Genomic DNA, 23,112 nt, shown 5'->3' on the forward strand with positions numbered 1-23,112 from the left:
GGCTTGGTAGCCACTGTGCAAACCCAGCTGAAACACTTAAACATTACTGAACAATATTACTTCTGTGAGACTTCCATCTTTTGTAATAGAACTTTTCCTTTACACGTGATACTAACTAGGAAAAAACAAACTGATTTAAAAAAAAAAAAAGCAGGAATGTTCTCTCTCTCTCATTCATAAAATATTTCTTTAGTCCTACTTGTTTATTTTCTACAAAAATACCATTGGCTTTCCCACAGCATCACAAACAGCTCTGGGAATCAGCAGAAAACGTTAAGGGGAAGTGATTTTTCAGTGAAGAATTTAAACATACACAGACACACTTGGACCTATCAGACACATACAGCTAGAATAATTCCAGGTAGATCTTTTAGAGAGCTAACTAATGATCACACAGGTTGAGCAGCCTTTTCCAACATGCTCTATTTCTCTTCCCATTCCTACAATCCTCTTTAGCCAGCCATGGCCTGAGCAAGTTCTAACTTTCATTAGAAGCACTTCCTTGACTCTCCACCAGTGGGATAAGGCCATAAACCAAGAAATTTAAAAATAGAAAACAGTGAGGGAAGGAAGGTCACAAAAGGACTCCAGATTTACTAACCATCCTCTCTTAGACTAGCTTAGGGCTTCAACCAGAGGCTGCCCCCACTATGACAGTCTTAAGGAGAGTATGTCATTCAATTTCATCTCCCAGTTTCAGATGAGATGATACTGTAATCTTCCTCTTCATCTTATCATGTTTTCCACACACCTCTTTGCTTACTCATCAAAAGGAATACAATAGGAAGTCTATTTACACAGGGAAAATAGTTTATACTTTGTTAGGTATCTTTTGAAAAGAATAGTTAACCTGTATCTTTGCAACTTTTGTAAATTTCCTGCACATAATTGAGTGCTATGAATCTTCACTGCAATATTTTCCATATAAAAGGAAATTCCTGTGTTTCTGATGTTGGGGGAAAAAAAAGAGTACAAATTAATGTATTTCAGCTATGCAAAATATCTTTCAGTCCAGTCCCTCTCCCCAAATCACTTTGAAGTTAAAAAAAGAAAAAAGACCAGACCATAGTTTAGGGGATAAGTGTAAATTATGAAGCCAGAAACACAGGTTTGTACCCACAAAACAAGCCTGATTATGTCAGCACAATCATTATCTCAGATGTTTATTGAACATCTGAGCCTCACTCTCCTCTTCTAGAAAATAAGGTCAATAATGCCTCAACAGGTCCTCTCAAGGATCATAGCCAATACACATGAAATGTCCAGCACAGCAGCTAATATTGAGTAGCATTCACTATACGATGGAAGGTTATTATCATGTATTTCCAAAATATTTCACCACATTGAGGATATTGCTCAAAATGTTAATGGAAATTATTATTATTATTGGTTAAAAAACAGGAGACGTGTAGCCCGAGTCAGATAACCTCACTGGGCCACCCGGGGATCAGAATAGGTAGTCCTCCAGGACTTCTCCAGCCCTAAAATAAACAATGCAATGAAATCAGGTACTACTTAGCAAGTTTGAAAACAGTCAAAGGAAGGTAGAGATATGAACTGTTCTTAAAAAGAATTATTCACGGTTACTAATGCCGACCTTCAGAAGGAAATCTGCACCAAAGTAAGACTGTGCAAAGAGATGCTCAACAGAGAGAAAGGGTGGACACATTATAATAATCCAGTGATATGTGGAGCTAATAAAAACAAAAAGGGTTTTAGATATGTAGCCCCAGGTTTTTAAAACATTAAGAAAATGGTGACTCTAAAGAGTCATTTCCCCAGGAGTGAAGGAGACAGCAAGCTGGAACAGTATCTTACACAAATTAAACTGTCCTTTAAGAGCAATGGCCAGCACGAAAAAGAATGCATCCAAGCCTACTTGCAGCCTCCTTATGGCCCCGGCCATGGGGTGTTAAATTTTGCGTAACAAAAATTTGTAACTAACGGGTTGGTTCAAATTGCCTGGCAGGCTCATCAATTAGACTGCTGCCCCTGCCCCTCTCCTATTAAACCCTAGTTAAGGAGATGCTTTACTGGGTTCTTTTTCTCTTCTCCAAGCCTTTCTGCCAAGTCTTTATGTAGATACATATAAATAGATAGATAAATAGACAGACAAGATTATGGTTCTTACACAGAAAAAAGTGGGGCCAAGATGGAATACTGTGCTAAAATCCCATTTGTTTTTAGAATGAAGCTACATCATTCTAAATTATAAAAGACTGAGGTTACCATCTATGGGGAAATGTTCAGCATGCACTGAGTATAAATACTGCCTAAGCAGCCTCTACTGGCAAGAGAAACTCTTTCCCCATTCCAAAAGAAGATTCTTCCCACTGGACGCAATTTTGTGATGTGTTTAAAAGAGAAAAAATAAAAACGCTTATATTAGGTTCTTTGTAAAAAAATTTTTGAGGCCTTAGGTTTGATAGAAATCACAAACAAAAGATTCTAAGGTTAGTTCTGGTCTACAGATATGCTCTGTTTAGGGTTTTTAAATAAAAATGGAATCTGAATGCCGTTTAGTAAGGATTAAGCTCTGTGTGCTGACCACAGGCCCCATGACTCCTTAGTGGCCTTTACATATGGACCTTCTGTGTCTACTGCCTGAGGGCATTTTGGTTTGCCTTTATTCTCCTAAAATATAAACAGCTAAGAAATCATACATATTTGAAGTCTAGTAAACGAGGGGTAGCAACAACTTGGGACAGATTTTCATTTTAAGTTAAATCAGAAGCCTCACTCAAGGATATTAATGAAGTTTCTGAAATGGAATCATTTCTGCTAGGCAAGGACCAGTTTTTTATTTAAAATGTTATTGTTTAGTCCATCGCCAGAGGAAAGGATAAAGAAGAAGTGGTATGTACCTACAATGGAATATTGGTGGTGGTGCTGGTTTAGTTGCTCCGTTGTGTCTGACTCTTGCGACCCCATGGACTGGAACCTGCCAGGCTCCTCTGTCCATGGGATTCTCCAGGCAAGAATACTGGAGTGGGTTGCCATTTCCTTCTCAGCCATTAAAAAGAATGGAATAATGCCATTTTCCGCAACATGGATGAATCTAGAGATTACCATGTTGAGTGAAGTCAGACAGAGAAAGACAAATATCATATGATATTACTTATATGTGGAATCTAAAAAGATGATACAAAATGAACTTATTTACAAAAGAGAAATATATCCATAGACACAGAAAAGATACTTATGGTTACCAAAGGGGAAAGAAGGGGATAAATTAGGAACTTGGGATTAACATATACACGCGATACCCAACAAGGACCCACTGTATAGCACTGGGAACTACATTCAATATTTCATAATAACCTATAAGGGGAACGAATCTGAAAAAGAATATATCACTTTGCTGTACACCTGAAACTAAGACAACATTGTAAATAAACTATACTTCCAACAAAAAAGATAACATTTAAAAGTCCAAGGAGACCACACAAAAGAACTCAAGCATCTGCTATGCACAGCACACTAGAATGAAGACTATACATGCAAACACCTTGATTCTGATATTCACTATTTTGGTAACTTGAGTTCAGTAACTTTATTTCCTTAAAAGTCAATATTATTAGCCAGAAGATGAAGAAATTAAGCTAGACTAAATCTAAGTTTTCTCTCTTGGACTTGAAATTCTATGATCCTCTAATTCAAAGCACCTCATGCATTAGCTGTTGAACAAAAAGAAACTTTTTTTTTTTTTTACAGAAAAGCTCTAAACCTGGACCCTAGTAAAGTGTCAGAGGCAGGGAAAGGCGAATCAGGCAAATTCCTTACTTGGACTCCTGCGTGAGAACAGAGACAGAACTCTAGAATTTATCGTTTTTACTCAGGCTGATGTAACCACTATAAATAATTGCCTCATGCCTGTGAGGTCATATGCTTTCTGCCAAGGACCCCATTAACATCGGAACAGACCTTGAAAGATTCTCCTTTACTTCACACATAGCTTTTATCAAATTCTATTTCTTTTTTTAAACTTCCCATTCTGATGGTAAAAATGGATCAAATAGGTTCACAAATGAATGACGCAAAAACACAAAGAGTTAAAACCGTGTGTAACCCTTGGAGATAACGGACACGATTGATCATTTACCACAGTCTGACTGTGTCCTGGGGATCTAAGAGGACCAAAACAATTCTCTTAATCTCAAGAAGTTTAGGGCTTTCCTGGTGGCTCAATGGTGAAGAATCTGCCTGCCAATGCAAGAGACACAGGTTCGATCCCTGGTAGGGAAAGATTTCACATGCCACAAAGCAACTCAGCCCGTGGGACACAAATATGGACCCAGTGCTCTAGAGCCCAGGAGCCGCAACTCCTGAGCCCACACGCTGCAACTCCCGAAGCCTGTGTACTCCAGAGCCTGGGCTCTGCAAGGAGAGAAGCCACTGTAATGAGAAGCCCCAGTACTACAGAGAAGGGATCCCCTCCTTGCCACCAGAGAGAAGCTTGCACAGCAACAAAGACCCAGCAAAGCCAACAGACAAATAAAAATTATATATATATATATATATATATATATATATACATATTTTAAAAGAAGTTTACAGACACGTGGGGTGGAGAGAGACAATAAGGGTTGGAATTATGATGAGGTCTGACAAGAGCTGAGGTAGGCGGTAGGGACCTGCAGAGGCACAGGTACCCGGGGCTTGGGCATTTAGAAAGGAAGGTTGCTGCTGTGGGGGGCGGGGGAAATTAAGTCCAAATAAACTAGAAAAACGAAGAGGTGGATTAAATGAGAAAGAGTGAAGGGAGGCGGGGCAGGGAGGAGTGGAACGGAGAAGAGAGGGAGGCGCAGGAAAGGGAAGGTGGGGGATGGTGGGGGAAGCAGGATGCTGAAGGAGAGCGGGGCAGTCAAGGCAGCCAGAGGGGCAGCTGTGATTCCCCGCTGAAGCTCTGATAAAAGATCTGGGCTTCTGCTGCTCCCTAAGCCTCCGCCTGTAGGCTAGGAAGCAGAATGGAGTAAACTGGGCAAAGTTAAACAGAACCCTCAAGATATCCATCAACTCTGCTTTCGGGTCAACCTGTAGGCTACAGAGGCCCAGTCTGGCTACATCACAAGTCATAGATGCCCAAAAGAACCAAACGGGAACGCAGAACGGGAACACTCCTGTCTACCCCAATTACTTTCACCGAGTCAGAGAGGTTTCTTAGTTTGCTGGGGCTATCGACCCTCCTCCAAATCTCACCACATCAACTCATGATGTGAAAAGACCACAAAGCTGGGGTGGGCAGAAGGAACCTCAGCCACCTCTACTCTGCCATATCCGATGCAGCTTTCTGCTAGGAACATGCCAACCACGCCAGCAGCCTGCCCTATGTGTATAAATGCTGTAGCCACAGACATACATGTGGCTTGGCAAGAGCATCTGTGGAGCTGGATCTTCAGTCATGAGCACAAATCTGAGAATATTTCATAAAGTTTATGCACTAACGAAACAGGAAAACTGGGAAGAACTGATGGAAAAGAAATGGAGAATAAAAAACCATCATTAGGCAGGATTTCCTGTTCCACACATCCTAATCCCCTCATAACTGCATCTAATAACCAACAGATGTGAACAATTATTTGCAGCAGAAATGACAAAAGGCAATAAACCTTTATGCTGACTTGCCACATCAGCTATCTATCATTGTCAAATCATTTAGGGTAAAAATTAAAATAACTTTTAGGTTAACTGATCATTGGTGAAGTCATGCCTAATAATTCTTTAGTTGTTAAACAACTACAAATACCTGCCTGCTTTTAAGAGGTTATCACAGTAAGAACACAAACATACTAATCCTTCAAAGAAGAAAATATTTCATTGTCATGGCAAATGCCAATGAAATAAATTTTCATTTCTTAAGTATCATCTCTTGTGCATTTTCAAATATCTTCATAAGGAAATTATATATTAAACCACATTTACATTGTAAAATAACAAAAGTAAGATATCTTTGCAGAAGAAAGAAAGCAAGATATTTCAGGGGAGAAAGAGAATAAATTTATTTTGGCATCAAAATAAAAGTTTCAAAATATTGACAAGGAAAAACTGCTATCTTAAGCAAATGGCAACTAAAACTCACCAAGTAATGAGGATGCTTTTCATTCCAAGTAACAAACTACTCAGTTCAAAGCAGCATAAGTAATATAAAAGGGCTACCCACTGGTGGGACTGAAAAGTCCAGTGAGAGATTTTGCTTCAGACCGTGTTTGATTCAGCAGCCTGAATCAAACTGTTAAGGACCTGGTTTCTTTGCGTCCTATGGTCCTACTTGTAACGGTACAGCTGATTTCCTAAAGCATGCTTTGTTTATACACCCCAAAGAGTTTTAAGCTACTCCTCTGGCTGTGCATTTCCTAATTAACGCCCAGCAAGAAGGAGCATCTTTGCCTCACCATTAACCAATAAGCGAAGAGAAGCTCACTCTGCTGGACTCAGTTTAGGTCTCATGTCATTGCTACATTCACTACGGTCCATGCAACAGAATATGCTGATGGGCCCAGTCCACATGACACGCTCTCCTAGACACGGACCCACATCAGCTGTTCCAAAACCATGTACAAATCAGGGGATGCTAAGAAGAAGCAAATGAGGAACGAATGTCAGGGAGGTACCACATCTTCTAATTCAAGAAGACCTCAATTTGGATAAGTCATACAAAGCTATAGGTTCCAACTCAAAATTATTTCTGTAATAATATTAATAACTGTTCTTAAATACCCTTTTATCTCCATGAGCTCATTGGATGTCTTTCATACTATCTTCCAAGAACTAAAATGACCTTACATAGCAACTAAAATTTTAATCTATCGTTTTGCCTTATCCACCTCTCCCTGTTTACAAACAGATTTTTCATACATCAACTAGTTTAAGAAATCTTTCTAGGATTCCAAAGAATGTTCTGGGGGTTTTAAACCAAAATATACCTTTTTGATACAAGCATACAGTTTGTAATTATGGATTACCTCTATTTTCTTTAAGACCCAATTCACTAATCCCTAGCAACAATTTCATGGACCAAGATAGCCTGCCTCTTAGAACAATGGACATTATTTCACCCAGCCTATCATGAATAAAATGCCCAGAACCACTATCTAAGCCTACAGTTACAAAAATACAACATAATGTTAGCCCCTCACAGCCACTGGAGAGTATGGATGAATGGAACTCATTACTATGTCTATCCAGCAAAGCACCTTACCATGGACACCCATCTCTGGGCTTCCATATTATCATGTTATTCTTGCTACTGAACTTGTTACAGTATTCTACTGAACTTGTCACAGTAGATGATAATTATACTTGGGCTGTCTTGCCCACCTCAGAGAAGCAAAAAAAAAAAAGTCATAATCCATTAAGAGTGTGGTTGAACCACCTAGACTGAATCTAGGCATTTAGATTTGAAGCCAGGTTCTGCAACTTAGTAACTTTAAGAGCCAGAAAGGCTAGTTAACCACCCAGTGCTCCCCTCTGAGAACTGAGGATAACAGTACCTTTCTCAAGGGGGCGATGTAGAAGTGAAATGAATTGACACACAAAGCACTCAGAAGCTGGTAAATGTGTATAACAGTTATAACTCTTCTGCTGCTGTGCTGTGCTCAGTCACGTCTGACTCTTTGTGACCCCATGGACTGTATCCCACAGTAGCCCACAGGCTTCTCTGTCCACGGGATTTTCCTGGCAAGAATACTGGAGTGCGTTGCCCTGCTGCTGCTGCTGCTGCTAAGTCGCTTCAGTTGTGTCCGACTCTGTGCGACCCCATAGACGGCAGCCCAACAGGCTCCCCCGTCCCTGGAATTCTCCAGGCAAGAATACTGGAGTGGGTTGCCATTTCCTTCTCCAATGCATGAAAGTGAAAAGTGAAAGTGAAGTCGCTCAGTTGTGTCCGACTCTTAGCGACCCCATGGACTGCAGCCCACCAGGCTCCTCCATCCATGGGATTTTCCAGGCAAAAGTACTGGAGTGGGGTGCCCTAGCTTTGCACAAATTAAAAGTACATAGTAAATATCTTTGGATAAAGAAATCCAAAGAAACTTTCTCAAATTAAATCAGTATTCTTATACTATATCCAAAGCGATGCTGTTTTTAAGGAAACAGGAAAGAAGAAAGAAGACTGAGTGTGTGCCTGAAGGTTTAAAAGGTCATAGTCCCTAACTGGGAAAACCTAGGGAGAAAACTGCAAAAAGCGGAAACCAACAGCCCATAACCAACACAGACACACACACACACACAGGACTGACTGAGACCAGTTGTTAGAGATGAATGTCAGACTTCACACCAGTTTTCAGTTTAGAACAACTTAAGGAAAGCATCTGACAATGACGGGAAGGACTATTATAATGAAAGACACTCCGCTGGTGCGGAGGCAGGAAATGACGCCGCCCCTGTTCACCATCAGCTCTGCTCACCCCAGCATATCCACTGAAACGGATCTGAGGGCCTGGGGGAAAGGGCTGAAAACTGAGATAACTCATCAAAGAAATAGAGTATCCAGTCACAGTAATGTGTGCAACTCTTTTCTGTGCCAAGCATGGACACTGATAGACCCTGGCTCAATTTTGTGTCATAATTCTCATGAACATTTGCTGTTTTCCCAGAACTGACCTTCCTTGCTTGGAAATTACAGAACCTTCAAGAGTGCTAAGAGAATAAAGAACTAATCAACCATTTTCCTATTGCTCCCCAAAAGTGGCAGCTTAATTCTAACCATCACCAATATTCCTCTATGAGGACACAAGGCTTAATGAGGATTGCAAGTAAGCCTATGTGCTTTCTTCCAAACACAGTGCGAGGCAGGCAGCCTTTCATACACTGATATCAGAAAAAGCTGGAGCCAGCATCCAGGGGCAGCAGGCAGGAAGCTGGGTAGGAGGGCTCTGGATCTGCCCACAAAAATCATTCTCTCCAGTGTCATCGGTGACGTGACCACACCTTAGGGGAAAAATAAAGGACCATTGAAAGTATTAACTGTTCCAGGAAGGCTAAGATGCAGAGCAGATCAAATGACAGAGTAACTGCCTTGCTGACACATTATATTCTTTCAAAGTACCAGACAAATGGAAAGTGGTGGATGACTGCTTTGAAAATATAGGTGAACGGACAGCACAGAAAAAGGTCTCGTTTTCAGGACCACCAGTGTGACAGCTATCAAACAAAGAAAAAATGCTTTGACATCAGTGGTATATCTCAGGGGAGCTTTGTAGGCAGCAGATACTAAAGATTCAGGCTTTGGGGGGGCAAGACACCAAAAGGAGCTTGTGAGTTCTTAACCCATTTACACAGAGTAGATTTGAATAAAAACAGCTGTAGATAAGGCAGTGACATAGGTGTATATATATAAATGCATATACACAGACACACACAAGAACTCATTTTAAGTGTTGCATTTCAAATTATTTTGATTGGGTAAAGTTGTCTAGGCTAGTGTGGCACTGGAGATGTAAAGTTTCATTCATGAAATTTTAAATAATGGTGATAAGATTTATCTAGGCACACCAGCAGAACCTAAATATATAGCACATGAATAATAGAATGTGCATGAATTTTGAATGCTTATTTTTCAGAAGAAAACAAAGAACTGCATGTGTGAATTCTTAGAGCCTCTAAGTGTAGCCTGTATTTGCATTTCAATAGCTTGCAAGGTAAGCTCTGTGAAATTGGTCAAATGTATAGACTCTCATCTCGCCTCCACCCCAAATCAGTCAATTAGCTTCTAGAGAAAGAAGCATATAGAAGCTAATACCCAGCAGCTCAAAACCTATTCCAGCTGATACAGATCAAAATAGATTCAAAGCAAGTATGTTGAGGACACAGGCTTTCTACAGAACAAATTCTGGGTAAGAAGCATACAATGCCAGGAGCTAAGCGCTGCTGTGGTCAGAGAACACACACACAGAAATGAAACGGACAAGGCAGTACACAGCAAATGAGGAAAACAGGCACATCTTAGAAGATTTACAGCCAACACATCAGAACGTTTTCCAGAAGGCAAAAAAGTTAAGTTTAGCAAATTTTGTCCATTTAAAACAAAGGCATTTTTGAAGCCACTCTGCTACACTGATTAATACAGACATGCTATAAATGAGCCGCCCCTGTCATTCCACATTCCACCTCAATCCATGCATTCTAATCCTAAATCCCTTCTAATTAGCATTTTTTCAATCCTCCCATCCAAAGCCTTCACTGACTCCACATTAGCTACTCCTTCATCTTTACAAATTTTCTTATTTTAAAGGAGTTATTTTTTTTAATGCCCACAAGAGCAAAAGTATAAAACACAGACATTATATATGTGAATGATGTTATCAATATATGTCTTTTGCACTGCAGCACTTTGGTTCCTTCATTTTCTGAAAAGCTACTTGCACTAAGTCCCCACTCGCCAAGCCATGGTTGGTGCCATGGACTGGGTGTCCCCGACCCCTGCCCCGCACAAATTCATCTGTTGAATGCTGAAGCCTTAATGTGACTGTATTTGGAGGTGGAGCATTTGGGAGGTAATTAGGGTGAGACTGGGTCACGATGGTGGGGTCCTCAAGACAGTCCCTTATAAAAAGGAAGAGACATGAGAAAAGAGGAAGAGACACGAAATCTCTACACTGGGATGAGGGCTCTCATCACTTTGACCTCGGACTCCCACCCTGCAGAGCCATAAGAAACACATGTCTACTGTCTCAGTCACCCCATCTGTCACTCTGTTAGAGCAGCCTCAACTGACAGATACTTGCCTCCCTTTGCTGTAATTCTTTAATAATTCTACCAGGTAGGTGTTGGTATCCACACGTAGTAGGAAAGGAAACTAAGCCTCAGAAAAAATTTAACCTGCTCCAGAGTCACATGGGCTTCCCAGGTGGCGTTAGTGGTAAAGAACCCACCTGGCAATGCAGGAGACATAAGAGACTCAAGTTCAATCCCTGGGTCAGGAAGATCCCCTGGAGGAGGGCATGGCAACCCACTCCAGTATTCTTGTCTGGAGAATCCCCTGGACAGAGGAAACTGGTGGGCTACAGACCATGGGGTCTCAGAGAGTCGGACAAGACTGAAGTGACTTAGTACGCAGAATCCTTTGCTAGGATGTGGTAAAGTCACGTGGAGCAAGGCAAACAGAGGCGGAGGAAGGCTCACCTGCCTAGAAACTCAGTAACTACTATCCGCTTGAAGCTGCTCAAAGTAACTGACATGCATACATCTTACTTTTATAATATTCCTGGGAGTTAAGTGATATTCTCATTTTACTGAGAAAAACCTAAAATTTAGAAGTGAGAAGCATGCCCAGGAGAGTCGAGCCAGCAGGTGGTGGATCAACATTCTCACAGAAGTCTAAAACGCCTCCTCTCTTAACCCCACAACACAAGCCTGCCCCCAGTAAGAGTCATTGCCACACCGTGCTCGGTAACAAGTCCCCACACAACTAGTGACTACCGACAATGACCATTTGCAGGTCTGCAGGTAGACTCTGGGGTTGTTGGACCTGGCTTCTGGCTGCAGGTTTATATAGGTCAACTCTACCAGAGTGCATTCTGGGACCCAGGCTAAGTGGGCAGTGGCTACCCAGGGCAAGGCCTCTCCTGATAGATCACCGAACAACAGTATATTTCAACCTCTGCTTGGGACACATTCCTGAAGTTCAGTAAGACACAGAGCTGAGCCCAAAGTTAAGAGAGGGAAAGCATCTCTGCAGGCCATGAGGCCATGAGACTGGGGCAAGGGAATGAATGTATCCTTCTGTTCCAGAGGAGTGAAAAGTTAAGAGCTTAATTGAATCTATCACACTACCCAATTCAACTTGTATTTACCATAAAGCCTTTTGGTTTGGATAGCTAAACAGTTAAAGGAAAATGAACCTATGAGCATAAAAATTTATATTTGGAATAAAGTTTTAGTGGAAAAGTGTAAATAGCCAAATCAATGTTATTATTCCATCTTCACCTATATGACAATGCTAAAATTGAGAGAAGAGGCAGTTAGAAAATAAAAAGCTATCAATATCTCATAATGAAAAATATCACTATGATGAAAATCCTATAAAATGAAATATTTCTAGACCAAGCTGTTATCTCACTAACTTTGAGCAATAAGCTAAAACAAATCCATTAAAAAATAGCTAACATTTTCTACAATTACTTTGAGCTCATCATAATACATTCTATTCTACCTCTAACTCCTCACCACTTTACTGAGAGTTTGCATGTCCTCAATATACTAAATTACCAGGCAGGAACTCAAAAAGTGCTGCAGTTAATAAAGTTAAGCCTGGATCTTCATTTGTCACCAAAATGAAAAAAACAAAAGTTCAGTTTTTAATCAATGTGATTTGTTTGTGTACACACACACAAACTGAAAACAGTGTGTCAGAAAATTGATAAAATTGTACATTTGCCTTGTGTCTTTCTTGGTTGAACCCTCATCCTCAATTACAGATATTTCATTCAAATGTAACAAAAATCTTGCTTGGATTTGATGTAATCTCACTCAGGTTTTAAATTCACTTGCCGTTTCAAGCAATATGGCACCCACCTCATCATCTTCATTTAAGAATGAATTGCTTTTTCCATTACAGCCTCCAGTTTGAGATATTTCATTTTGCCTTTTCAAAATTGTATTGGAATGAGACTGGTAGGCAAGTTGTCAAAGTTGAAAGCAATTTGCAAAAAAAAAAAATACAAAAAAAGCACACACATCTTCAAAATTGGATACATTATTTTCAAGGCCTGACACTAAACTATAAAACTACTTTGCTCTGTGTGTAATTTTAACCAGTCCTGCAAAATAAGTGTTAAAATACACATTGTGGTAATTCTTGAAAACTAGTCTAACAGAAACCTATGACTCTAAGAGAACTGGCTTCTCTCTTTATTCACGGCCTAGTTCAATTAATTATTTAAAGGGGATGAATTTAGAATCTATATCTAGACTTGACCTCTCCAGAAGTTTCAGCCCATACATCCATCTGCTTTCTGAGCCTCTCTACCTAAAAACTTCCACAGATGCTGCAAACTCAAGATGCACAGAACCAACTAACCACCTTCTCACCATCCACATCATTTGCTTCTAGTTATGCCTGAAACCTGGGAGTCACCTCCAGCTCCTTGCATTTTTTTTTTTTTCTCAAGCAGGTCATCAAGTCCTGTTAACGGTACCTTCAGTTGCCTTGTCTTTACATCCACTGCCAACATCTCGACCCAGCAGCAGCATCGCTCACCTCCCATTTTTAACTTCCTAGCTGTTCTTGGCTTCTTCCCAAGCATTCTTCACTAATGCTTACAGTTGGTAAAATATTTCTGTGCCTTACTTGAAATCTTAGTGGCTTCCTACTGTTAAAGTCCAAATCCTCCAATATGGCATCATTTTGGGGACTCTGCTCATCACTTTCTGCTTCTCACATGCACTATTTTGCAGCACCTTGAAAAGGATGCACCTTGTATAACCACCACACCTTTGCACACGCTGCCGTTTACCCTGCCTGGAATGCCCTTCTTGCCCAGTGGGTACCTGTTCACCCGACATCATCTGGCAGAAACAGCCCCGTCTACACACAGCCTTCCCAGCTTCCTGCAGCAGTGGGGGCACCCGCTACCTCCAGCATCCATGCACCACAGCTGGCATCGGTTATGGAACTTGCTGTTACAGGAATTGCTGTCTGTCTCTCCCACCATGCTATACACCCCTCACAGATCAGTACCATGCTCCACTCATTTCTAAATTGGTAGAGACTGATAAAGGTGCAATTGTATACATTTAAGGAGATCCAACCAGTCCATCCTAAAGGAGATCAGTCCTGGGTGTTCACTGGAAGGAATGATGCTGAAGCTGAAACTCCAATACTTTGGCCACCTCATGCAAAGAGTTGACTCATTGGAAAAGACTCTGATGCTGGGAGGGATTGGGGGCAGGAGGAGAAGGGGACGACAGAGGATGAGATGGCTGGATGGCATCACTGACTCGATGGACGTGAGTTTGAGTGAACTCCGGGAGTTGGTGATGGACAGGAAGGCCTGGCGTGCTGCGATTCATGGGGTCGCAAAGAGTTGGACACGACTGAGTGACAGAACTGAACTGAAAGACACAGCACTCAGTTCTCTGACACAAGCCTGTTCAATATATGCTGTTGCTGCTGTTATGATGCATACCGTTCGTTATACATTAATTTAAAGGAAGCCAGAGAATGGAATTTTTCTTGACTGCTTGAAACAAAAGCATTTGCATTCACAATCTAAGTAAATAGCAAATATTTTGAGAACTCAAGCACGTACCTTTAGGAAGACTATCTGTCCATGATAAGGCCTCTGATAAATCACAAGCGTTTGCTGTCTCTACATTAGAACACTTCAAGGGGCAAAGCAACTGTCTTACCATGCCCTGGAGGTAGTTTCCTATTGCAAAACCATGGAGCATGTGCCAGCAATCTAAAAAAAATGTAAAACTGCACCTGGATACCACCAGTGCCCTGGGTCCTTTAGGGGTAATGATCCAGGGTTGCCTCCAGCCACACCACGGTAAGAATTGTCCCCCAAGGTGAGTTAGTTAATAGTCTGAGCTCTCACATGACTACCTTTGCCATTATTTGAGAAGTCAAGAGACAAATACAATGAGTGCACACTATGCACCTCTCCATAAAAATGAAACCCAGCCTCACTGGAAGAAAGAAGGCAAGGCCCCGACATCTTAAAGGTTGTCAAGCCTTTCATTTGGGGATACAGAAGTGGTACGTGCCATGACTTAGGAGTTCCTTGAACACATGACCCCTTAGGAGCAGTGAGTCTCAAGCCTGGCTGCACACCATCAAGAGACGCTCATTCAACTGATGTGGACTGCGCTGAGGTCCTAGGGTTCAGAAAGTTCTCCAGGTGGTTCAAAAGTACAGCCTCACTGAACCGTGGTCCTAGGTTTTGGAGCAAAGGAACACACAGAACTGATTTACTTTTCTCGATTCCAAAAGGATGCACAAGATACAAAACAGACTTTAAGAGCTTTTCATTGATGGTACTGAGTGGAATAAAGTTTTTTCTTAGACAATAAAGCAAATAAATTAAAGTGACCCCAAAAGCCACTTTTTAAACTGATTATAAAAGCAATACATGCTTACCATAGAAGAGTTAAAGGTAAAAAATTCTTATGGCATCACCATCAATATATAATGAGCTAACATTTTAGTATACTTTCTCATACTATTTTAGGTGATGATAATGAAGAAAAAAATAGGTTCTTAATAAATGTTAGATATGATAGACATGTTTTAGCCTTTTCATACCTCATTTTAATTCATTCTCAACAATTCCACACGTAAGTGTATTTTATTGGTGAAGAATTAACTAGCCTGACTCATACAGCGAAGTGGCAAAGATGGTCTTAAATACTCCAAAACCCACACATGTGCTTTCCTTCCATCTCATAGGGCTATCCTACACACACACACACACACACACACACACACACACACAGAATTGTACATACACTATCTGCTTTGGCCCAGAGGATAATGTATGTCAATCCTCATCCCAATCCCCAAGAAGGGTAGTACCAAAGAATGTGCTAACCATTGGACAATTGCACTCGTCTCCCATGCTAATAAGATCATGCTTAAAATCTTGCATGCTAGGCTTCAGCATCAGAGAAGGCAATGGCAACCCACTCCAGTACTCTTGCCTGGAGAATCCCATGGACGGAGGAGCCTGGTAGGCTACAGTCCACGGGGTCACAAAGAGTCTGACACAACTGAGTGACTTCACTTTCACTTTTCACTTTCACGCATTGGAGAAGGAAATGGCAACCCACTCCAGTGTTCTTGCCTGGAGAATCCCAGGGACGGGGGGAGCCTCGTGGGCTGCCATCTATGGGGTTGCACAGAGTCGGACACGACTGAAGTGACTTAGCAGCAGCAGCAGCAGCAGGCTTCAGCATTATGCAAACCAAGAACTTCCAGATGTTAAAGCTGGGTTTAGAAAAGGAAGAGGAATAAGAAATCAAATTGCCAACATTTGCTGGATTCTAGATAAAGCAAGGGAATTTCAGAAAAACATCCATCTCTGTTTCATCAACTAAGCTCTTAGAGCAATGGGAATACCAGACCATCTTACTGGTCTCCTGAGAAACCTCTATGTGGATCAAGAAGCAACAGTTAACACCCTGTATGGAACAACTGATTGGTTCAAGATCAAGAAAGGAGTACAACAGGGCTGTCTGCTGTCACCCTGTTTGTTTAACCTATATGTGGAGCATATACATGGGCTGGATGAGTTACAAGCTGGGAATCAAGATAGGTGGGAAAAATAACAACCTCAGATATGCAGATGATACCACTCTAATGGTAGAAAGCAAAGAGGAACTAAAGAACCTCTTGATGCGGGTGAAGTAGGAGAGTGAAAGAGCCAGCTTCAGATTAAATATTTAAAAAACTAAGATCATGGCATCCAGCCCCATTGCTCTTGTACTTAGTCCCCATTACTTCATGGCAAACACAGGGGAAAAAAGTGGAAGTAGTGACAGATCTCCTCTTCTTTGGCTCCAAAATCACCGCAGACGGTGACTGCAGCCATGTAATCAGAAGACAACTGTTTCTTGACAGGAAAGTGATGACAAACCAAGACAGTGTGTTGAAAAGCAGAGACATTTACTCTGCCGACAAAGGTCCGTATAGTCAAGGCCATGGCTATAGTCAAGACCACAAGGCTTCCCAGTGGTCACATATGGTTGTGAGACCTGGACTGTAAAGAAGGCAGAATGTCAAAGAATTGATGCCTTCAGACTATGGTGCTGGAGAAGACTCCTGAAAGTCCCTTGGACAGCAAGGAGATCAACCCTAAAGGAAATCCTAAAGGAAATCAGTCCTGAATATTCACTGGAAGGACTGATGCTAAAGCTGAAGCTCCAGTATTTTGGTCATCTGATGTGAACAGATGAGTCACTGGAAAAGTCCCTGATGCTGGGAAAGATCGAGGGCAGAAGGAGAAGCAGGTATCAGAGGATGAGATGGCTGGACAGCATCACCAATGCAGTGAACATGAACTTGGGCAAACTCCAGGAGATGGTGAAGGAAAGGGAAGACTGGTGTGCTGCAGTCCATGGGGATGCAAAGACTTGGACACGATTGGGCGGGTGACTGAACAATAACAACATACATTATGTATGTTATAGTACATAGTATAGTAACCTCTTCTTTTCCTTGACATTATTGTCAACCTTTTGCCCATATCACTAAATATTTGTCAAAAGCATGATTTTAATGGCAATGTTGTCTTCTAACCTGTGTGTTTCACAAATTAGATGCCAATCTCCATGCTTTTGGTTGCTTTCAAGGCAAATGTATGATTACCAAGACATTTAAAAAATATATCATTACACATAATTTATTTCAAATGTAAGCTTCAAGTAAATTCCAACACCATATTTGACTCTGGTACCAACAATAAAATGATCTCTACTTGCATACTGATATTTGTCAGTTCGTGTAATTCTCAATTTTAATATTTTATCTAGCTTACTGATAATTTGGTCTTTTAGTCTTTTTTGTCTTCTTCTAAAACTATTCATTATTCATTCTGTTTTACATGCAATGTTATTACACTTTGTGAAATCTTTTCAGGCAACTTAAGATTTTCAAAAGATATGATAAATAAAACCACATAATTCTTAACAAGAAGGAACTAAGACCTAGACAGTGAAGAACTGGTGGCTTATGAGTATCTACAAAGCTGCTACAACTGAGTATGAAACCCTGTCCTGACCAGTTAAGACAAAAATGAAGGCCAAGCCAGTTATTATTGACTAAAAGAAGCTAACTGGTCTACCTAGAGAGGAAGAAACTTTCTGACTACTGAACTTGAAGACAGTAGCCTGTGAGCCTCATATAACAGACAACACATAACATAATCGGTGAGGCTTCAAGGGGATTTTTTTTTTTAAGTACAAAGATGTTCTCTCACAACCATTTCTTTCAGCAACCCTCCATAAAAGTCAAGGACAAAACGTGAAGTCGTAATTCTGTAAAGGGATTTGGAGAGGAGCAGAGATGGACAGTCTACGTGTGCTAGGATCTGCCAAAGGGCAGAGCTCAGGGGATCCAGGAGATGAATGATAAGAGGTCTCTGGGGCTACTGTTCTCCCCCATCACTTCTCAGCCAGGTCATGAAGAGCAGAGCGATTCCAGATTGAGACAGCAGGAGGAAGTGCAGACACACTGTGTGACCAATTCGAAGGAAACCCATGCGTATCAGATACTGAAGTGCAAAGGGAAGGACTAACATCTTCCCAGGAGGATTAAGAGCCTGATAGGAAAGACATAATTATTCAACAGTGGGAAACGGTTGGGGGCCATGACTTTTTGCAAAAAAAAAGCAGCTCTGAATCTGTTCAAATGTTTGAAGTCAGTTCAGGCCCCAGGGATCTGTGGCTGTGAAACTTGAACATTGCCTTTGACTGGCAAGTGCTAAGAGCAAGGGGCAGTTGAGCATGGGCTCACTGTAAGGATGCTGCATGTACTTCAGTTGTCAATTCAGATCATCCACCCTATACTGGGCTGTGGAGTTAGCTGCCTGGACCACAGCCAGGGGCTCCTGTGCCCCTCTGCTTTCTCTTGGGTTTTGCTAATAAGGAGCATCAGAAAGCACTCAGAAGGATGGAGGCAAATAAGGTTGAGATGTCTATCTCCCTACAGTCACCATGGGCTGTGTCCCTTCATTCTCTCTCTCTCTCCAGGTTCTATAACCGCTCCCTCCCTCATCCCTTCAGATCTAGTGAAGCTAGTGGCTTCCTGTTGCTTCCAGTCCCTTAAACTTTCTCTATACCCCACCCACACCTTTTATACTAATAGCTAATATGTTCATATTATTAGCATCCCTTTTTATAAACTCTCCTCAAATTACCCAATTCATGCTCTCCATCTTTTTTATTGCCTAAGCCCCACCTGATACTCCCATAGTTAATTATTTAAAATGACACTATGCAAGGCTCTGTGCCAACCCAGAGGCAGTGAACTAAGTTTAACTGAATAAGTACCACAAGTCAGATGCTGTGCTAACGATTTACAACAACCTTCAATCTTTAAGCATGTATTATCTCCATTTTACAGATGGGGACATAGAGGGGCGAAGAAGCTGGTCCAAAGTTACAGAGCTACTCATGGTCACCGGACATTAGTCCTCGATGGGTTTGCAGTTTCGGTGTAAGACGCAGATAATTTTAAAATAATGCAATAGGATTAGGTGTGCAAATAAATAAAACAATGACAATGATAAGATTCAGAATGGAGCACAGTAATTATGGAAAATTTCAGGCAAGAATTATAATTCACTTCGGCCCCTAATGAGCAGGGAGAATTGGAGGACAGGATATGGCAGGCAAAGGAGATACATCAAGTCTGGACAGTGGGTGATGGGACAGGATTTTGAAGGCAAAGAATTAAGAAAACAATTCTTAGGGTACAAAATAGAACTTATGTCCACTTTTGAGTGGGCATAAGATTTTGAGGGCACTCCATCCTTACTCCCTGCGGATCAGGAAACCAAAACTATAGTATTCTATCTCTATTTCAGAGGGAGAAATTCAACTGCTTCAGTTGGATTTCAGTTGGATAAGAAACACCATTCAGATATGCCCATAACTGGTCTCACTGATTAGGGACCCATCACTACCAAAAGTTCATTATAGTTTTGATTCTTTCTGTCCCAAAGTCATGTCTGTGCCTTACGGGAACTTATGGATATCAAAAGTAACTTATCCCAAAGTATAATTATCATAGGTATTTCTATTAAAATCTTCTAACTAGACTCCTTTCCTGTAACCACCCAGAGTCTTCACATGAAACAAAAACCTAAACACAAATCTAGATGTCTAAGCATTTAGTTGGTAACCACACCATACTTGAAAAAAAAATTTAATATTTCAGCCACATGTGACAGTGGGCGGAAGTGGTCAGATTTAACTGGGGATGGGGTAAATCAACAGAAGAGGTTACCAAGCAAAGCAAAACACAAGAGAATGGCAGGAATGGGCTCCCAGGAGGCCTTTCCAGGATACTCCTCCCCCTCTTAGTGCCTCCTCCCTGCTTTAACGATGCTCCTTCATTTTCCTCCAGCCTTGGGATCTATCACATTAGGGATAGGGACACTTTTATTAAAACAAATAAAAGGGAAACACATAACAGAAATCACTGAAACAATTAATTTCCCTGACAGTTAAAAATATGACCCGTGTTTGAGGCGTATTAGGACCGAAAGGAGCCAGTTATCCTTTGACGAATTAGACCTGTTTAGAAATTCAAATTGCCCCAAGTCCAAGGTCTGCCCAAGCCCATCCATCCGTCAGAATTTCCCATGTTTGGAGATGCAATCTGAAAAGTTTCCCAGACTCTAACCAGGGAAGCCACTGGGGCCTCTTTCTCTCGTTCTCATTTCAAAGGCAGTGATGGAAGTGCTATCAGTAGTACTGGAAATATTAATACAGTCCACAGAAAAGATGGAAACGTGCAGTCACCAAAGACGAACAACTAAGTTTGGTTGCCATTTTATGAAGTAGTCGTGCCTTGAGAAATTATGTGTTCTGACGAAAAACAATTTTTCAGAGTCCAAATTTTAAAAACACCTTAGTAGGCCTGTGTTTTAAGAGCTAGAGGTACTGAAATTCTAAATACAGGTTCTAAACATGTACTATATTATTCTCTACTAAACACATTCTGCATTATTGCAAAATTAAATTTTAGAGAATTAGAATATTCGTATACTCCAGATTTCTGACACTAGACTTTAAGTTATTTAAACAACGAATCTGTTCTAATTCTAAGCATCTAACACTAAGCATCTATTCATCTCTTATTATTAGATAATATATTCTGTCATATGATCCCTATAAATAGTGATAACTGTCCTTACAGGTAATTCTTCTAACTTAAAAATAGATTCAAACAACAAATTATGGAATAAAAATATAATTATGTTATCTCACTAGTAATGATGTGGAATGTTATAAAGAATGGAAGTCATCTTTGCTTTAACAACATAATACTTACTCAGGACCAAGTATATGATAGTGTATTTATTACATAGCCTCTGACTTAAAAAAAATTCAGTTATGCTTATCTCCTGTCTAGTACACTCAAAATTCATGTTATAGCATGCCTTTTACAGAAGAATAAGCAGACGCCAAGAGGGTTTGTGACTTGCTCAAGATCACCTAGCAACACCGTCAGAATCAAGCTACTAAAGAGTAGCTTTCAGACTCGCTTCACCACAGGTGTACCTCGTTTGTGTGTTGAAGTGTTTCATATAGTATGTATATGAAAATTAACTTAATTCCTAAATTCACTAGGTGGCGTTGCTCATAAGAACTCAACAGTGACATCTTTTGTAATACAAATGTATACTTACATCTGGTATTTGTAAGAAGTTTCCTAATATTGGAATTTCTTAAAACAGCTACCCTATATGTGCCATGTCTTTCAAAATAAATACTGGACATAATGGGAGTAAAAGATTAACAGGCTTTGTTTTAAGCCAAAATAAAGTTGCAACTATGAGACGGCAGAACTTTTAAGCACTTTTATATTACTATTTCTCACAATGTGGAGAGTTTTATTTCATTTATAATAGAAAGCAGACATTCTTTATCTATTATATAGTAGAGTATGGCAGGCATAGTAAAAGGATGTTAAGTACCATGAAGATCTAACAGTCTAAGTACTATATTAACCAGCAATGTTTCCTTTGTTTTGTTGCAAATCTTAGGTAGAAAATAGCTTGGTTATTTTAAAAAGCCACAAAAATGTCTAAAATGAAAAGTTCTACAAAATCTATACCCTCAAAAGCACCATATATCTCAATCATATCCTCTGAAATTGTGATAATCTATATTACAGAAATTAATCACAAAAAGGAGTTTCCTATCAAAAACACAGTTTGAATGATCTAAAATGAATTAAAGGAGAGAGAAAACTCTCAGGAGAATTGCCATCAACATACTAATAATCTGACCATTAGGAGTTTGATAGAGTTTATCACCTTTTTAACAAAGAGCCTTTCCATATTTAACTAGCAACTCCAAAAAGGACATGGACCCACACAAACAGCTGTGCATTACCAGAACTTTATAGATGTGATGAAAACAAAGAAAAGGAAATCCACAGCAGTGACTAACCACACTGTACATTCAAAACAATGACCACACTGAAAATCATTAGAGGCAGTCTGTTTACTCAGGTCTGGAACAATAGATGACATCTAACCCCAACTTTTTTAATCCCTCTTTTGTTTACCTACAAATAATCCTTTAGTTTATCTACAATATTATTATGGTATTAGAGTAATATGAATAATATTAGTATTAGCAATTGACAGACACCTACACTGGCCGTGAGTCAAAGACCATTAAGGAATACCGAAAGGCATTTCTACATGTAAGGTATAGTGGGTTTTCCCAAGCGCTTTTTTTTTTAGTTTCAAAAATAATGAATGAGAGTTTATCAATGGCTAATGATTAGATTCTTTCACAGAGAACACTGCCCCTTATATACAGGAAAAAAAGAATTCACAAGGAGTTAACAAACTAATTTTGAACATACTCATATTTTGGCTTCCTGAAACTTACAAACTGCCAAGCAGATGTTTTTTCCAAGTTTTCTGATCTGCCAAGTTTTAACTTGGAATACATTTGTATCCTAAAGTCAAAGTAATTTAATTAGAGAAACTTGGGCACAAAGAATCAAGGCGGTATGATACACATCTTTCCTCATCTCAACATAAACAAATTACAGGGAACTCTGATTGAACTGCTAGTAGAAACTTTCATCTCACTGACAGGAGAAACCTCTCAACAGCGGCACACATCTGCAAGGCAACCAGACAGATGCTGCTGCCGCAAGGGCTGAGTCTGACACAAAACTGAGTCCTGTGTTCCCAAAACTGAACAGAGTTGCTACCCTCAACAGACTTCCCAGACTCTTGACAGAAAGCCCAACCGGCTCATCAGCTGTCACTGCCAGCCACAATTTAACTATTCTTGAACAACTAGCAGGAAAAACAAAACAAACAAGCAACAAAGTCTCCAACTAAAAGTCCGATCTATTGTCTCTGACAATAGAGCCTTTCTCATTGAACACTGTGATGTGTCGCTGAGTTCTGTAAAGAG

General features: G+C 40.4%; 1 protein-coding gene across 18 annotated transcripts in view; it reads right to left on the bottom strand.

The window, feature by feature from the left end:
- The window catches only part of MAST4 (microtubule associated serine/threonine kinase family member 4), a 614,032-nt gene that overhangs the window by 346,395 nt on the left and 244,525 nt on the right, over window positions 1-23,112 (bottom strand). The gene's annotated exons all lie outside the window — the stretch shown is intronic.

This window comes from Bubalus bubalis, chromosome 19, assembly GCF_019923935.1.
Source record: "Bubalus bubalis isolate 160015118507 breed Murrah chromosome 19, NDDB_SH_1, whole genome shotgun sequence".
Classification (NCBI taxonomy): Eukaryota; Metazoa; Chordata; class Mammalia; order Artiodactyla; family Bovidae; genus Bubalus; species Bubalus bubalis.